The 16,996-nt window shown below is 48.0% G+C and overlaps 1 protein-coding gene across 1 annotated transcript in view; it reads left to right on the top strand.

Annotated features, from left to right (window-relative positions):
- The window catches only part of TCP11 (t-complex 11, testis-specific), a 161,242-nt gene that overhangs the window by 66,375 nt on the left and 77,871 nt on the right, over positions 1-16,996 (top strand). The gene's annotated exons all lie outside the window — the stretch shown is intronic.

The raw sequence follows: 16,996 nt of genomic DNA, 5'->3' as shown, positions 1-16,996 counted from the left end.
AGCCTGGCTTGAAGAATTTTGAGCATTACTTTACTGGCGTGTGAGATGAGTGCAATTGTGCAGTAGTTTGAGCATTCTTTGGCATTGCCTTTCTTTGGGATTGGAATGAAAACTGACCTTTTCCAGTCCTGTGGCCACTACTGAGTTTTCCAAATTTGCTGGCATATTGAGTGCAGCACTTTCACAGCATCATCTTTCAGGATTTGAAATAGCTCAACTGGAATTCCATCACCTCCACTAGCTTTGTTCGTAGTGATGCTTTCTTTCTAAGGCCCACTTGACTTCACATTCCAGGATGTCTTTAATACATGAAAATAAGCAATTAACATTAAAATGGTAGGGTGGGATGAGGTGGGACTTTATATCTACTTGGAAATGTATACTCATTCACAGGGAATTCTTTGGAACTCAAAGTCTCCTTTATCTCTGCTACAGCCCATTCTGGTGAATACTTATAGGTGTAAGTCTCACATATGAAAGTCACCTATCATGCGATCCCAAAGCGGGGAATACTATTGTGAACCTCTGGTCCTGAAAGTAAAGTTTAAATGAAGTCAGATCAGGCTGGTATTCAAAGACTTCCAGAATCTAACCTTAGTCCGCCTTTCCTCTCTCATCCTGCACTCTTCCCCAACATGCAAATGCCACAAATCAGAATATTCACCACCTAATGAAAGCTCCTTAGTCCTCTACCACTCATCCTGTTGCTCAAGTCCTGTGACTTAATTGTTCCACCTGTTTAAATCTTACTTCTTCAACCTGATTGTGCACTTTAGCACACTGTAGCTCAGGCCATCATTTAGTAAATAGAGTTTTTTTGTTTTTTTAGGATCAGCAAGTAATGCGGACTCACTCTACCCAAGTGAAGGAAAGTGAAAGTGAAGTCGCTCAGTTGTGTCCGACTCTTTGCAACCCCATGAACTGTAGCCTACCAGGCTCCTCCGTCCATGGGATTTTCCAGGCAAGAGTACTGGAGAGGGTTGCCATTTCCTTCTCCAGGGGATCTTCCTGACACAGGGATCAAACCTGGGTCTCCCACGTTGCAGGCAGATGCTTTACCCTCTGAGCCACCAGAGAAGCCCCTAAGTGAAGGAGGGAGTGAAAATTATATTTGTCTTGTTTTTAAAAAATATTGTGTTTATTTGGGTATGATGCGTCTTAGCGGTGGGATGCAGGATCTTTTAGTTACAGCTTGTGGGATCTAGTTCCCCAACCAGGGATCAAACCCGGGCCCCCTACATTGGCAGTGTGGGGTCGTAGCCATAGGACCACCAGGGAAGTTCCTACGTTTGTCTTTAAAATGTGGAAATAGGAGCAAAGGAAGATTAAAAAGTTTGTCCAGTGTAGTACACTTGCAAAATTGGAATTAGTCAGCACTATCTCATGATGTATCTCCTAATTGTTGCTGTTTTTTCTTTCTCTTGGATGTCTCCTTTATATAACAGAAGTTTATAATGTGCTTCCCACGAGTCAGGCAATCTTTCATAAACTTTTCACTCAGCTGAGTCTCAGCCCAGTCTTAGGAGTTAGATTCTGCTGTTGTTATCCAATTGTATAGGTGAGGGAACTGAGATACAGAGAGGCGAAGTAACTTGTCTGAGGACACATTCTTAGTATGTGGCTCTGGAGTCTCTACTTCACCACTGTCTTATACTGCCTTTCATCTTTAGATGTGACTTGCCTTTTTCCTCTAAGTCAAAAACCCGTCAAATAATGCCTAATATGTGCACTCTGTGATCTACAGAGATTCTACTCTATTTAACATCGGATCAGTCACCAAGCAGGCTACAAATAGAGAATGTGAAGCATTCCCATTGAAACCATTTACCTCAGATTGGGACTCAAACCCAGCCAAAACCCAATTTGGCACTTGAACCCATGTGGCAGGAATTCAAACCCAGCCCAAACGCTCCTTGGGACTTGAACCCACATGGCTGGGATTCAAACACATGTGGCTGGGACTTGAACCTCGCCAAAACCTATAGTACCTGGTTTTAGGACCTAATGAAGCTCAGGTTCTTGATGTCTCATCACAGAAAAAACTCAGTGAGAGACAAACTGATAGGTAAGAAGTGGATTTATTCAGATTCAGTGAGAAGCACACGCCACAGACAGTGTGTGGGCCATCGCAAAGGGCGAGTGTGGTGAAATGTGGCATGGTTAGTTTTTATAGGCTGGGTAATTTCATATGCTAACAAGTGGGAGGATTATTCCAAGTATTTTAGGGAAGGGGTGGAAATTTCCAGGATTTGGGCCACTGCCCACTCCTTGGTCTTTTGACACTGCCTTGGAACTGTCATGGCACCTCTGGGTGAGTCATTCACTTGCTAACTGAGGATCAAGGTCTAGTCTTCTCTGCCATCTTGGTCCCATTTGATTCTAATCAACTTGTGTCGTGTCCTTGGGCTATGTCATTCTTTCAAAAGTTGTGCCCTATCCCTTTCCATCCTGTTACACCATCACCTGGAATAGTGTCTGATTCAAGAAAGTGCTCAACAAAAAAGAACAAATAAATGGTCAGATGAATGGACTGAATAGATGAATGGATGGATAAATGTATGGATTAGATATGTTTGTAATTGAAGTTTTATTGAAACACAGCCACACACATTTATTTACATGTTTGTGGCTCCCCAGAAGTCGAGTGATCTGCAAAACCTGAGGCATTCACTATATGGCACTTCACAGAACAAATTTGCTGGATCCCCAAAGGTCTGTCTAGTCAAGGCTATGGTTTTTCCAGTGGTCATCTATGGATGTGAGAGTTGGACTGTGAAGAAAGCTAAGCACTGAAGAACTGATGCTTTTGAACTGTGGTGTTGGAGAAGACTCTTGAGAGTCCCTTGGACTGCAAGGAGATCCAACCAGTCCATTCTGAAGGAGATCAGTCCTGGGTGTTCATTGGAATGAATGATGCTAAAGCTGAAACTCCAGTACTTTGGCCACCTCATGCAAAGAGTTGACTCATTGGAAAAGACTCTGATGCTGGGAGGGATTGGGGGCAGGAGAAGGGGACGAGAGAGGATGAGATGGCTGGATGGCATCACTGACTCGATGGACGTGAGTCTGAGTGAACTCCGGGAGTTGGTGATGGACAGGGAGGCCTGGCGTGCTGCGATTCATGGGGTCGCAAAGAGTCAGACACGACTGAGCGACTGAACTGAACTTAACTGAGAGTGTAAAGACACTTTCTTCCTGGAAGTTGTCATCATCGAGGCAACTTCAAGTGCTAGAGAGGAAACCCTATCACTACTTGTTGCATGGAAAATGGTCAAGAATGGTCTGTGCAGGAAATTGCCAGGATGCTCTTCGAGCCAAAAAAATGCCCTTATGGGGAAGAGGAAGCGGTGTTAGCAGATGACTGTTACCCTTGCAGAAGTGGTTGAAAGGCAGGCTTTGGAGCCTGGGTTGACTTGGGTTTGATTCCTAGCTCTGCCGCTTACTAGCTGTGTGACTTTAGACAGGTTCCATGTTCTTTCTAAACTTCAATTGGCTTCTCTGTAAACTGGATGATAAGATCTGCCTCTAGGGTAGGTCAAGGCTCAAACAAGATATTGCATAGAAACTATCTAGGATCTAGGAGCCCTGGCAAATGGTCATTCTGTTTCAATATGGATACCAAATGTGATTCAGGGTTCAGTTCAGTTCAGTCTCTCAGTTGTGTCCGACTCTTTACAACCCCATGGACTTCAGCACACCAGGCCTCCCTGTCCATCGCCAACTCCTGGAGCTTATTCAAACTCACGTCCATTGAGTTGGTGATGCCATCCAACTACCTCATCCTCTGTCTTCCCCTTCTCCTGCCACCTTCAATCTTTCCCAGCATCAGGGTCTTTTCTGATGAGTCAGTTCTTTGCATCAGGTGGGTAAATTATTGGAGTTTCAGCTTCAGCATTAGACCTTCCAAATCAGGGTTGATTTCCTTAGGATGGACTGGTTGGACCCCCTTGCAGGCCAAGAGACTCTCAAGAGTCTTCTCCATCACCACAGTTCAAAAGCATCAATTCTTCGGTGCTAAGCTTTCTTTATAGTCCAGCTCTCACATCCATACATGACTACTGGAAAAACCATAGCTTTGACTAGACAGACCTTTGTTGGCAAAGTAATGTCTCTGCTTTTTAATATGCTGTCTAGGCTGGTCATAACTTTTCTTCCAAGGAGCAAGCGTCTTTTAATTTCATGGTTGCAGTCACTATCTGCAGTGATTTTGGAGCCCCCCAAAATAAAGTCTGTCACTGTTTCTATTGTTTCCCCAACTATTTGCCATGAAGTGATCGGACCAGATGCCATGATCTTCATTTTCTGAATGTTGCATTTTAAGACAACTTTTTCACTCTCCTCTTTCACTTTCATCAAGAGGCTCTTTAGTTCTTCTTCACTTTCTGCCATAAGGGTGGTGTCACCTGCATATCTGAGGTTATTGATATTTCTCCCAGCAATCTTGATTTCAGCTTATGCTTCTTCCAGCCCAGTGTTTCGCATGATGTACTTTGCATATAAGTTAAAAAAGCACAGTGACAATATACAGCCTTAATGTACTCCTTCTCCAATTTGGAACCAATCTGTTGCTCCATGTCCAGTTCTATCTGTTGCTTCCTGACCTGCTTACAGATTTCTCAGGAGGCAAGTCAGATGGTCTGGTATTCCCATCTCTTTCAGAATTTTCCACAGTTTGTTGTGATCCACACAGTCATAAGGCTTTGGCATAGTCAACAAAGCAGAAGTAAATGTTTTTCTGGAACTCTTTTGCTTTTTCGATGATCCAATGGATGTTGGCAATTTGATTCAGGGTTGGTCTCCAATTATTAGTGGTCAATTTCAAATGAGATTTTGTGCTCAGGTAGCCCTTTGTGGAGAAGGCCACCACTGCCCCCACCCCCTTCTTCCTGCAGTTACCTTCTGTGGCCTTCCAAGTTCCACGCTGGCTCTCATCCTGTCCCAACCCTTGCCCCATCCCATCCCACCCTCTGCACTTACACTCTCCCTTCCTCTGTTTTTCAAGTCATTATTGTTCTCTGGGTGTTTCTTGTGAACCCAGACACCTGCCCAAATAGATCTGCCCCCACAAGGGGTCCAATGAACCACTGAGGGCCCGTTGGGTGATTTGACAACAGCTCTGGGTTTTGAGCGGGCACACACTGACCCGTGGGTGGCCCCTTCATTCCCAGCCATACTAGACAGCATCACATGCCTGGCATCACAGGGTTTGACATTCCTGCCACCAGAGAGGCATTCCTTTGTGATTATTCTTACCCTCAGGACGTTCCTCTGTTAAAATGTAGGTAATTCCTGGGAGGAGATCACCTGTGTCCAGGTTCTTATCTTGAGTCACCGCCTCTGAGGTCTTAACTTATCAATGGTCAACTAATTCCTGAACTGTTACAGTCCCAAGTGGGATCCTGTATCTGAAAATGATTTCAACTTTGTGAAGAGAAATATATAAGCAAAGGATCACTTTTAATGTTAAAAAGGGTTAGCAGCTAGCTATCCTCTCTATTTTACTGAAATGGGTGTTGCAATAAGCCCAGAGGAGTGAATCTCTAAGGGTGGAATTACAAACTACAAAATAAGTTTTAAAATATTTAAGGTGGGGACTTCCCTGGGGGTCCAGTGGCTAAGACTCCCAATGCAGAGGCCTGGGTTCGATTCCTAGTTGGGGACCTAGATCCCGGTTGCCACAGTTAAGAGTTCACCTGCCTCACACACCCTGCGACTAAAGATTTTGCATTCGCAACTAAAGATCCCGCCTGCCATAGCTCAAATCAGAGATTCTGAGGGCTGCAATCAAGACCCGGCGTGGCCAAATAAATAAATGTTTTAAAAAACATAGTGAAGATGCCAGGGGAATGTCCTTTCCCTCCCTAAGCCCGTTGCCCACGTGAACATCAACTCAGCCAAGGGGTCAGCTCCCACCCCTGGAGTCTTGGACTAGAGAAAGTACTGTTGGTGTGACTGAGCTGTTGATGCTGAAGCTGAGAACCAGGAAGAATCTTAGAAGTCACTTAACATTGCAGGTAAGGAAGTCGAGGCCCGGAGAGAGAGAAAGCTGCTCTCTCATCTAAATTGGGAAAGCCTAAGTAGAAAAAGTTATGACCAACCTAGATAGCATGTTGAAAAGCAGAGACATTACTTTGCCAACAAAGGCCTGTCTAGTCAAGGCTATGGTTTTTCCAGTGGTCATGTATGGATGTGAGAGTTGGACTGTGAAGAAAGCTGAGCGCCAAAGAACTGATGCTTTTGAACTGTGGTGTTGGAGAAGACTCTTGAGAATCCCTTGGACTGCAAGGAGATCCAACCAGTCCATTCTGAAGGATATCAGCCCTGGGATTTCTTTGGAAGGAATGATGCTAAAGCTGAAACTCCAGTACTTTGGCCACCTCATGCGAAGAGTTGACTCATTGGAAAAGACTCTGATGCTGGGAGGGATTGAGGGCAGGAGGAGAAGGGGACGAAAGAGGATGAGATGGCTGGATGGCATCACCAACTCGATGGACGTGAGTCTGAGTGAACTCCGAGAGTTGGTGATGGACAGGGAGGCCTGGCGTGCTGCGATTCATGGGGTCGCAAAGAGTTGGACACGACTGAGCGACTGAACTGAACTGAACTGAAGTAGAAAAGTAAGCAAGGGCTAGTTTCTCGGGCAAGGAGAGGGATGGCCAGGATGGGTCAAGAGGCATAGGAAGCAAAGCTGTTTTGGGGACTCTGCCCTCCTGGCGGTGCTGGCCCCTCCTGGCCTTCCCTGTGCCCACACAGCACAGAGAAACCAGTCCACTCAGCCCTGACTCCGGCCACCCCTCCTTGCCCGGGGCCAATCTGCGAAGGGGAGGCCTCCCATCCCTGCCTTGCCGGCAGAGAGAAAGTCCGAAACAATGCCACTAAACTGAAAACATCTCTGTCTTTCTCATGAACAATAGCCATTAATAACCATGGAACTGGAGCAGAAATGGAACGTGAACCCCAGGGGCCTGGGAGCCTGGAGGGTTGCAGGGGTGCGGATGAGGGGACCGAAGGCTGGACCCAGCCTCTCCCCACCCCCTCCTCCCGCCACCCACCCGCACTCCAGTCCTTCTGAGTCACTCCTGGTGGCACCTGACTTTCCCACTTGGAACACTGATCGAACCCCCCACCCACCCCCACGCTCTGGTGGGGCCAAAGGGTTGCCCAGACGATCCTCCTGCCTACTCCGGCAGTGCCCGGGGTGCTCACCACACACCAGGAAACTGGGAACCACACCCAGGGGATGGCTTAAGTGCCCCCTCAAACACCCCAAACTGGGCATGCCCCTGTTCCCTGCGAAGCCCTGCAAGCCCCTGCTGGGGAGTGGGCAGGGCTGCATGGGTGACCTGGAGGCCAGTGACCAGCCTGACCCCGGCTCCTCACTGCAGGCACCCCCCAGCGTGGGCTCTTTTGGGGGTGGCTGAGGCAATGAGCCCCGCTGAGAGCAGGAGATGACGCATTTTTCTGAGGCCACAAGCCTCTTCTGACGGATCCACCCCATCGGGGAGCAACTGAAACCTCATCCCACCCAGCACGGCTTTTGTCTGCACCACATATTTGTCTTGTTTGGAAGATTTTTGTGGGTTTTCCCGTCTTTCTCCAGCACTCACTGCCCTGAAGGGGATGGAGGCCGTGGTGGGGCTGAGGGAAGGCGACCTGGGGGCTCTGTCTGGTGGTCTGCGGCACAGTTGGAGGTGGGGGAGCAGTGTGGGGGCCCCCCACAACATTCCCTGCGCCCCAAGTGGGCACTCTGGGCCCAGGCCACGCGCCTCTTCCCTGTGGACGTGTGCCTCCCCTGGTCTGTCCCCGGATGCGTCCTCTCTATCTTTTTTAGCCTCCTCAGTTCCAGCCCCAGCATCCCTTTTTATCCCATCACGTCCCCTCCCACCAGCCAGCCTGACCCTCGCGATTTCCTGCCTTCTGGCAGCTGTACATACCTTTCCTCCCCGTTTTTTCCTGCCTATCTGAATTCTGAAGTTGCCATCTCTCCTCCTCCTTGATGCCCACCTGGACTACCTTCCCCTTTGGCAGGTTCCCCTCCTTCTGAACCCCAGCAGTATGTTTTCCATCCCTCTGGTGATGCAAACACCACCTCCCCACCCCAACCTCGATCCCATCTGCTCAGCCACAGGGAAGGCTGAGGCCATGTCTCTCATGCTTTGGTTTGTCCCCATCATGCCTTGTATCAAGTGATTGCTCAGTTAATATGTGTTTGTGGCTTCTCAAAAGTTGGCCATGGACTAAATCAGAGAATCTCAGTGATGGAAGAGACCGAATCCAATGACCCACTCAGAACTCGAGTTCCTGCCAAAAGGTGTCTGGCTTTAGCTTACATGCCTGTAGTGACAGAGATCTCACTATTTCCTGGGGTCACTCATTTCCTCTCCCGATAGCTCTGACCATAAGAAAGTTCTTTCTCATATTGAATTGATACCTGCCACTTCTGGCTTTCCCCACCCTATTCCAAGCTAGACTACAAAAACCATTCCAATCCCCTTGACTCATAGTTCCCCTTCAGACATTTGAAGGCAGAAATCCCCTACCTCTGCAGTCTTTTCCATGGGGAAACACCTTTCGTCCTAACCCCTGGGGCCCCTATGCTTCGATGACCATGGACTTCAGCCTCAGGCTGAGCCTCTCCCCAGACCCTCGCTGAATTGTCATTCTCCTGACAGAATTTCCCCTCTTCCTAGATCAAAATGGATGTCCTAACCTTTCGGATGGGGCTTGACTCCATGTGGTAATTTGAGACGTCTGAAAGGAAGGAGTCCACTTTCTCACCAAGTTAGAACGGTGATTAGAGAACGCTGACCAGTTGCTTTGTGCGTTTCCCCATTTGTCTTGGCGCGGCCCTACCCACTCCTGAGGAGGTAACTGGAAAGCCTGACAACTGTTTCTTAGTGAAGGACTGGTTTTCCACACACCTCAAAGGCTGTCTCTTAGGTCATTTATATGCATTTTAATATAGGCATTTCAGAGGGAATACCAAATGTTCTAAACCAGAGAGGTGACTCACTGTGGCATTTCAGGCCGTTGAGATATTTTGGGACAAGCGAGCCCTGTGGTGCCTGGCCTGCCTCTCCCTGATCCTCTGCGGGTGATGGAGAATCTCCAGGGCCCAAGGACATTTGCATCAGGACCAAGCACTTCCCAAGGGGTTGCCCCCTCCACCCTCCAGCTCCCTTACCCTGTATCAATTATTAGAACTTATGCTTTGCTGCCTGTATGGTTCACATCTTTCTTAAGTATCTGTGTCTGGTAGCAAATGAAGGACTCCTTGAGGAAAACAACAGGGATCTTAACATATTTTTATCAGTGTTCCGTATCTTGATCGTAGCGATGCACACACAAATATATGCATTTATTGAAACTCACCAAACTGTATACTTAAAATGGTTGCATCTTGTTGTTTGTGAGTTATACTTGGACAAAGGTGGTTTTTATGTTTCTATTTTGGCAGTGCTGGATCTCCATGGTGGGCCATGGGCTTTCTCTAGTGGCGGTGTGTGGGCTTCTCTTGTGGAACATGGGCTCTCTAGTTGCGGCACTCAGGCTTAATTGCCCCAAGGCATGGGGAATCTTAGTTCCCTGGCCAGGGATCGAACCCACGTCCTATTGGAATGTGGATTCTTAACAACTGCACCACCAGGGAAGTCCCCGAAAGTGTTCATGTCCCTTACAGAGTCTAGAGTCACATCCTGTTCATACCTCTATTCATGTGCATTTGTGTAGTGATTCGCTAAGTTAAGCTGTACCTAGAGCCATAGCCGAGGGCCGTCTTAGCTTGCCTACCCAGCCACGAGCTTTATGTGTATCCTCAAACATCGTGGCTGAAATAACACTCTGCATTCTCCGGCCTTGCTTCCAACTGGTCCTTCTACCCAGTGACTCAGGCCCAAATTAAGGAGACACACCTGATTGCTCACCCAGCCTATCTTGCAGGATTGCTTCAATAAGACTGTTACCATCACGGGTATGGCTATATTACAGGCCCCTCACCAGTCTTGCCACTCACTCACTTTGAGAGTTTAAGGTTCCTCCCCGAACCCTTGAATGTGGGATCACAGTCACTCAAGGTCGATTCACCAGACCATGGCTGTTGCTCAGAGCCTCCCAGCCATCCTGTTCTGGAAGTCAGGTGGCAGTGGTCCTGCCTAATGGGTTATTGCATCTGGGCCACGGTTCTAGTTATCTTGCCCGAGTCAGGGCTTAAGGTGTCCAGGCACCTTGGATGCTGGGCCCTGTTTCAACCAAGTGCTTGGTTTCTTTGTGTTGTCTGGAGCTCATGAGTGTTTCCTTAGAAAGGAAGATAGCAGTCACCTGTGGGGAGCAAGAGGCGGTGATTTTTATTTGCCTCTTCATGTTTTCCAGTCTGTTCAATGATTCCCACGTGTGTCTGTCTTGCCTACCAGACTGCAAGCTCCATGAGGGCAGGGTCTGCATCCCTCTTCATTATCCTTCACTCTTAGCTGTGTGCCTGGAATATATCTGGTGTTCAAGAAATACTTATGGGCTGACTAATGACTTCAGTTTCATGAAAACTGTGGGGGAAGTGTTCTTCACTCATCAAACAGTATCGGGTGTTGATGAGGCTGCGGAGAGGCCAGGAGGCTTCTGTGGAGCGTGACCTGATCCAGCCTTTTTGGAGGGCTATTTAGCAATATCCCACCAAGTGGAGAAAGCCCTCCAAAGTCTTTACTCTGGAGCTACTGTCTGTTGCTTGTGCCTAAGAATGTTCGTGGCAGTGCTGTACAGAATCACAAAAAGCTAGAGGTGACCTATATGTTCATCCACAGTGGACGCTGTGGTAGTCACACAATGGACTGTGTACAGCATGGAATCAAACACAGCTTCACACAATGTCGTGGGTTACTCTCAGAAACATAAAGTAGGTCAGAAAAAAAACTGCAAATAGATGTGTACAGTATGATACCATTTATATGGCCTTTAAATACATGTAAAACAACACTATATGTTGTTAATTATATCCAGAAGGTCTCAGGAAAGGCTGAGTGCAGACTCAGGGCCCAGTTCACCCCTCTGCAGAGGGTATATATAATATGAACATAGTAAGATACAGAGATATTTGATAAACATCGAATTCAGGAGACTCGTTACTGTGGTGGCAGGCAGCAGAGAGATGTACTTGTGTCCAGTACACAGAGGGTTTCACCAGTACTGGCAAAGTGATATTTTCCAGGTTGGCTGGTGGTGGGCATATGGTGTTTGTGATGTAATTCTGTCTTTTGTGGTCATATTGTTGTTGGCTCCTTCTCTTCTGAGCACATAGTAGCTTGCACTTTCTGGTGCTCTGTGGTTGAGAGTGACCCCATGACCCATTCTGGCCAAGGAGTGGTGAGCTAGACCATTAAATTGCCTTTTCAAGATCCTCCAGCTCTCTCTTTTGCTCCTGACAATGTCTGAGATGTTGGCTGTTCTATCCGCCTGAATTCCTGAGTGATTTCAGTGAGCAGAGCCCTCTGCTCACCCTTGAAGGATGTGGAGCAGAAGCAGGAAGCAGCAAGTAGCAGAAGCAGAAGTGTGTTAAGCCCGTGAGATATGGGGGTTGTTTGTTACTGTAACATACTCTGTACTATTCTGACTGATACATACCTTTTAGGGTGCTTGCATATTTCAATTAAAAAATGAAAGGAGGGCAAACATCCATGCCTTTTGGGCAAGCCCCAAAATTTGACAAGGAAAGGGAGCAGAGGAGAGAAGAAGGCCTGCAAGATTTCATTTCCATTTGTTTCCTTAAAAAAAAAGTCATCTCCTCATACCCTTTTGCCCCTTGAGTGGTAGGAATGGACAAGCTCAGCAATGCAGCAGGGAGGCTTCAGGCTGGAGCGCCCCTGGCACCTCACTACACCTTCCTTAGAAACCCATTTAGCTGCCACTGTGCTTTCCCTTGGCCAGGCCTCAGCGTCAGGAAACAAGCCCAGCCGTAGCTGGGCATCAGACACCTGCAGGGCAGACTTGGCTTGGCACGTTCTCCAGGCTTCCGAGCGCCCTCCCCTCCCCGAAGCTGCGGGAACATCAGCCAGAGCAGATACCTGAGATCAGAGCAGACAGGATGTGAGGAAGTTCTCGCCTTGGGTGCCTGGCAAGAGTGGGAGCCTGGGTTCCCAGGCTTGTGGGGCCGACGGCTCCATCACACAGTCTGGAGCCCACTGACACTTCAAACGGAGCCTCCTGTCTTCTGGCCTCCGCCTCCGGAGGAAGTGTTCCTGGATTACCTTCACTAGAGGGAGAGGAGGAGCTGCAGGTAATACCCGGATTTCTATGGTGCTTTTCTTCCCGAAGCTTCAAAAGACTTCCCCTTCTCTGATCTCCTGTGACCTCCCCCAGCAACAGGGCAAGAAGAGGAAGATTTCCCAGTTCAGGTGGGGAAATGGGGGCGTGGGGGGCAGAGAGAGAAAGTAAACGGCCTGCAGTCACAGAGCAGGACAAGGATGTGATTCTGGTGGGCGAGGGTGTCGTCTTCAGACCTCAAAACCCTGACGCTGGTCCCAGGCCCGTCCTGCTGGGCGGCTGATCTCTCTGTGTGGGCGGTGGCCTCCGTGCTCGCCAGCTGCCCTTGCAGAGGGGTGAGCTGGGCCCAGGGTCCCCACTCAGCCTGTCCTGTGGTCTGAGCACAGAGGAGGAGGATCCTGGACAGGCTCAGGTCAGCCCCCTGCCCACAGAGCGGTGACGACAGGTTGGCCCTGAGCCCTGTGGTCCCGCCGCTGGGAGGTCAGGCCAGGGAGGCTGCCAGAACACCAGGGCTGAAGAAGGTCCAGATAACGCAACTGGGGCAGCCTCTGTGGGTGGAAATGACATTTCTTGGCTTTAAATAGCTCCATCTCCGGAGCCCCGGAGCCTCAGCGGGGCTATTAATTCCTGGACTCCCAGGGCTGCCCAGCCCCGTCATTCTGTTTGCACAAGTTGTGTAAGATCTCAGGCATTTTTCCTGCCACCCGTCTCCCCCACCTCCCTTCAGTTCTCCTGCGCGAATCCAACAAGGGGTTAGTTTATTTCTAGTAGCGGGCCTGGGTTTCAAGCTGACCACATACATATTTTGTCCTTACAAGTGACGCGGCTCAAGTCAACAGCAAACTCTTCAGGGTTTTCTTTGTAACCTGCTGTCTCCATCATGAAAGGTAATGTGTATATACGTGAAAGGGGAAAGCAGAGGCTCTATCAACGCAGGTACGCATGTGTATGTCAAGTTAATTAATCAATCATTTAATCCTTCAACCAACATATTAATCTCCCAGCTATTTGTTTGAGAGCCTACTATGTGTCAGGCACTGGGCTAGTTCTGGATACATAGGGTAAACCAGAGTCCTCCCTGATAAAACGGCTGTTACCACCTCCACGCATGTTGCCAGGGGTGATTCCTGCCTGGTTAGGCATCCCAGTCATGAGTTCTATGTGTCCCTGAATTCTCTGAATCCTGCTCAGCATCAGCAAACCTCTAGCTTAGAACGCATGCTGAGAAAGATGAAAAGGAAAAGACAGACAGAGACAGCAGGTACTTGGTGTAGAAAACTGACGGGTCATGGTGGCCGACTGGCTGCAGCTGTAGGAATTGATGGCAATTCTAAAGTATTCAGCCTAAGGACAGGGGAGACTTGGTAAGAGGCAAGGACAGATGCTTGGCCTTGGGAAGGGCCATTGGCCTCAGTTAGGAATTGAATTTTCTGATTAAAGTCCATTCACAGTGGCCTAAGCACAAGGAGCTTCTTCTCTCAAGTAAAAGTCCACAGCTCTGGGGCTGGTGCAGCAGCTCCAGTCACTGGGATCCTTCTATCTTTCTGCTCTGTCATCCTCACGTTCTCCTCATGGCCCAAAACAAGCTACTGGAGTTCCACTCATTACCCCTGAATTCCAGAAAGAGAGAAGGAAGGAGGAGAGAAAGACAAACAAGGTGTATGCCCTTCACCCTTTTAAGGAACCTACCTAGAAATCCTCTGTCACCCTCTGCTTGCCTCTCATTAACCAAAACGTAGTCACTTGGCTACACCAAGCATCAAGGGAGATGGAGAAATGTAATGTTTTAGCAGGGCGTGTTGCTCAGGGCTCTGTTACCAGTGAAGGAGGGAAGGACTGACATTGGGAAGCACCCAGCAGTTTAAGCAATGGCACTCAACAAATATGTGTTGATTTGAAATTGAGTTAGGAGGAAAGATAAGGAGTTGTATTTAGGGGCATGAAGAGTCTACAGTGAGGATGAAACATCCTATTCCAAACAGAGGACTGGAGCATATACGAAGGGAGGACTGAATACATAGGTTCTCCAGTCAGCCACAGAGAGAACAGAAAACCGTGGCTCAGGTGAAAGCCCACAGCTGATCCTGGGTCAAGAATATAGCATGAGGGACAGAGAAGAAAGAGCAGCTTGCAAAAGAAAAAAAAACACAGACCATCATTTGTCCATTCTCACCGCATGACGTCATCTAGGCTCCCCCAGCGTCCCAGTCAGTCTGGAGGGTCTTTGAGGGCACAGACTGCAGTTCTGACCTTGGGGCAGCTTCAGGTACCTGTTAAAACAAATACAGCCTGGTTCTGTCCTGCGCCCAGGTTGAGCATTTCACGGACACCCACAGGGAAGACAGCTCCATCTGCTCCTCTTCCCCCAGATGCACCCTGCTCAGACCTGGCTGACATTTAGACCCCATTTGGGGAATTCTGCAACTGAAGAGTGGGGTCTGCCCTGTGGCCAGGGAGCAGGGGAACGGGAGGGGCCTCTCCTCATGCCATGTAAATCCTCAAGAAGTTTCTCCCAGAGGATTTAGATCCGTGGTTCTCAACCACATGGGCAATTTTCGCCCTGCAGGGGACATGTGACCAGGCCTGAGAACATTTTTGATTGTTATGACTAGGGGGGTAGGATGTGCTATTGACATTTAGTGGGTAGAGGCCACAGATACTGTGAAACATTCTGCAAAGCACAGGACATCCCCCCACAACAAAGAATTATCCTATTCTTTGTGAATAGTGATGAGGCTGCAAAACCTTCGTTTATATGTGTCTGATTACTGGGCCCACAGGAAATTTAAATAATCCCAGTTTCACCCAGACCCACACAATGTTGATTGACATTGAAGCTAAACCCAGGCCTCTGAAAGTCGTACTTAACCACTGGAGGAAAAATTAAAGTTATGCTTATCATAATTGACTACCATTTACTGACCATCTACTATGTCCCAGGTTCTTTACATAAATTACTGTCAAGCTTTTCAACAATTACAAAAGAATCATCATTATCTCTGTTTCACAGATGAGCTAACTGAGGCTCAGGGGGGTTAGTTGTTCAATAGCACACAGCTAGCAAGTGACCCCAAAGCCCACTCACTTTCCATTCCCCACATGCCTCTTATATTTGTTACAGTCCTATTACTACATATATCTGCTTATGGTCACGTCTTATGAAAGCTCATAATTGGATGTGACAAACAAGGGAACTATCTACTAACTAGTGCATGCATGCTCAGTCGCTCAGCTGTGTCTGACTCTTTGCAACCTGGTGGACTGTAGCCAACCAAGCTCCTCTGTCCATGGAATTTCTCAGGCAAGAACACCGGAGCAGGTTGCCACTGGGGATCGTCCCCACCCAGCAATGGAACCCACATCTCTTGCATTGGCAGGCGGATTCTTTACCCCTGTGCCACCTGGGAAGCCCCTCTACTAACTAGACCATTCCATTAATCCTAGCACATCCTTCTCCAGCCTTTCCAGGCAAACGGGATTTTCTGTGCTTAAAGCATATCAAGATGTACCAAGCAGATGCAGTTCTTGGAAAAACAAAGCAAGTGGTCGCCAAGCAGCTGAAAATATGCTCATTTTCAGCTCACTAAGGAGCTCATTAAGGAGTAAGGCAAGTAGAAATGAAAGTAACAGGCAGATACTTCAGGATGGTCCCAGGCAACTGATGGAAAGCACCAAGAGCTATCCACCTATTAGTGCTGGGTGTGGGGAAAAGGGCATCCTCATTCATTGTTGATGGGGATGCTAGGTGTTAGGCATTTTGCAAAAGCAGCCTTCTGTATCTTCTAAAATTAAAACCAGGGGCACATCATCATAGCAATCCCACTTCTGGGCACATGCAGATTTATAACATTAGTTTTAACACATCACCGCTCACAGCAGCAGAAAGCAGAAAACACAGGGGATGACTGTCAGAAGGGGGTGGTTTGATACATTAATAAAGGTGAGTTTTATTGTAGGTAAATAACAATAATAATTTTTTTAAACTGCTACAACCACTACAGTTCCTGTGATATAAAAAAATATATTCAACAAGATGCTATTTACATGCATTTGTGTATACCTAAATATATATATAGAGAGAGAGAGAGAGAGAGAGAGATCTGCATAGGCTCTCTCGCTGAGGTCCAGTTGTGTCTACCACTTTGCAATCCCATGAATTGTAGCCTGCCAGGCTCCTCTGTCCATGGAATTTTCCAGGTAAGAATACTGGAGTGGGTTGCCCTCTCCTACTCCAGGGGATCTTCCCCAACCAAGGATGGAACCCAAGTCTGCGGCACTGGCAGGCAGATTCTTTACCACTGAGCCACCCGGAAAGCCCCATGCTTATATGAAGAGGGAGAAGAATATAGAAAGGTCCGTTTTAGGTTCTTAATACGGGTTTCCTGGGGATGAAGATGCTTCTAGGGTGGGGACCAATGAAGAGTCAAGAAAAAAAAGGAAAAGAAAAAAAGAGCAGACTTGATGTGATAAGACCAAACAGTATATGCAGTTAATTGCAACATTCGTAAATGTAGAGGTACGCATATGTTTCAGTTCAGTTCAGTCGCTCAGTCGTGTCCGACTCTTTGCAACCCCATGAATCGCAGCACACCAGGCCTCCCTGTCCATCACCAACTCCCGGAGTTCACTCAAACTCACATCCATCGAGTCGGTGATGCCATCCAGCCATCTCATCCTCTGTCATCCCCTTCTCCTCCTGCCCCCAATCCCTCCCAGCATCAGTCTTTTCCAATGAGTCAACTCTTCG

The sequence above is a fragment of the Bison bison genome, unplaced genomic scaffold (assembly GCF_000754665.1).
Source record: "Bison bison bison isolate TAMUID 2011002044 unplaced genomic scaffold, Bison_UMD1.0 scf7180017864270, whole genome shotgun sequence".
NCBI classification, from domain to species: domain Eukaryota; kingdom Metazoa; phylum Chordata; class Mammalia; order Artiodactyla; family Bovidae; genus Bison; species Bison bison.
Note: the sequence above shows the minus strand (reverse complement) of the source record. Positions and strands in the feature narration are given on the sequence as shown.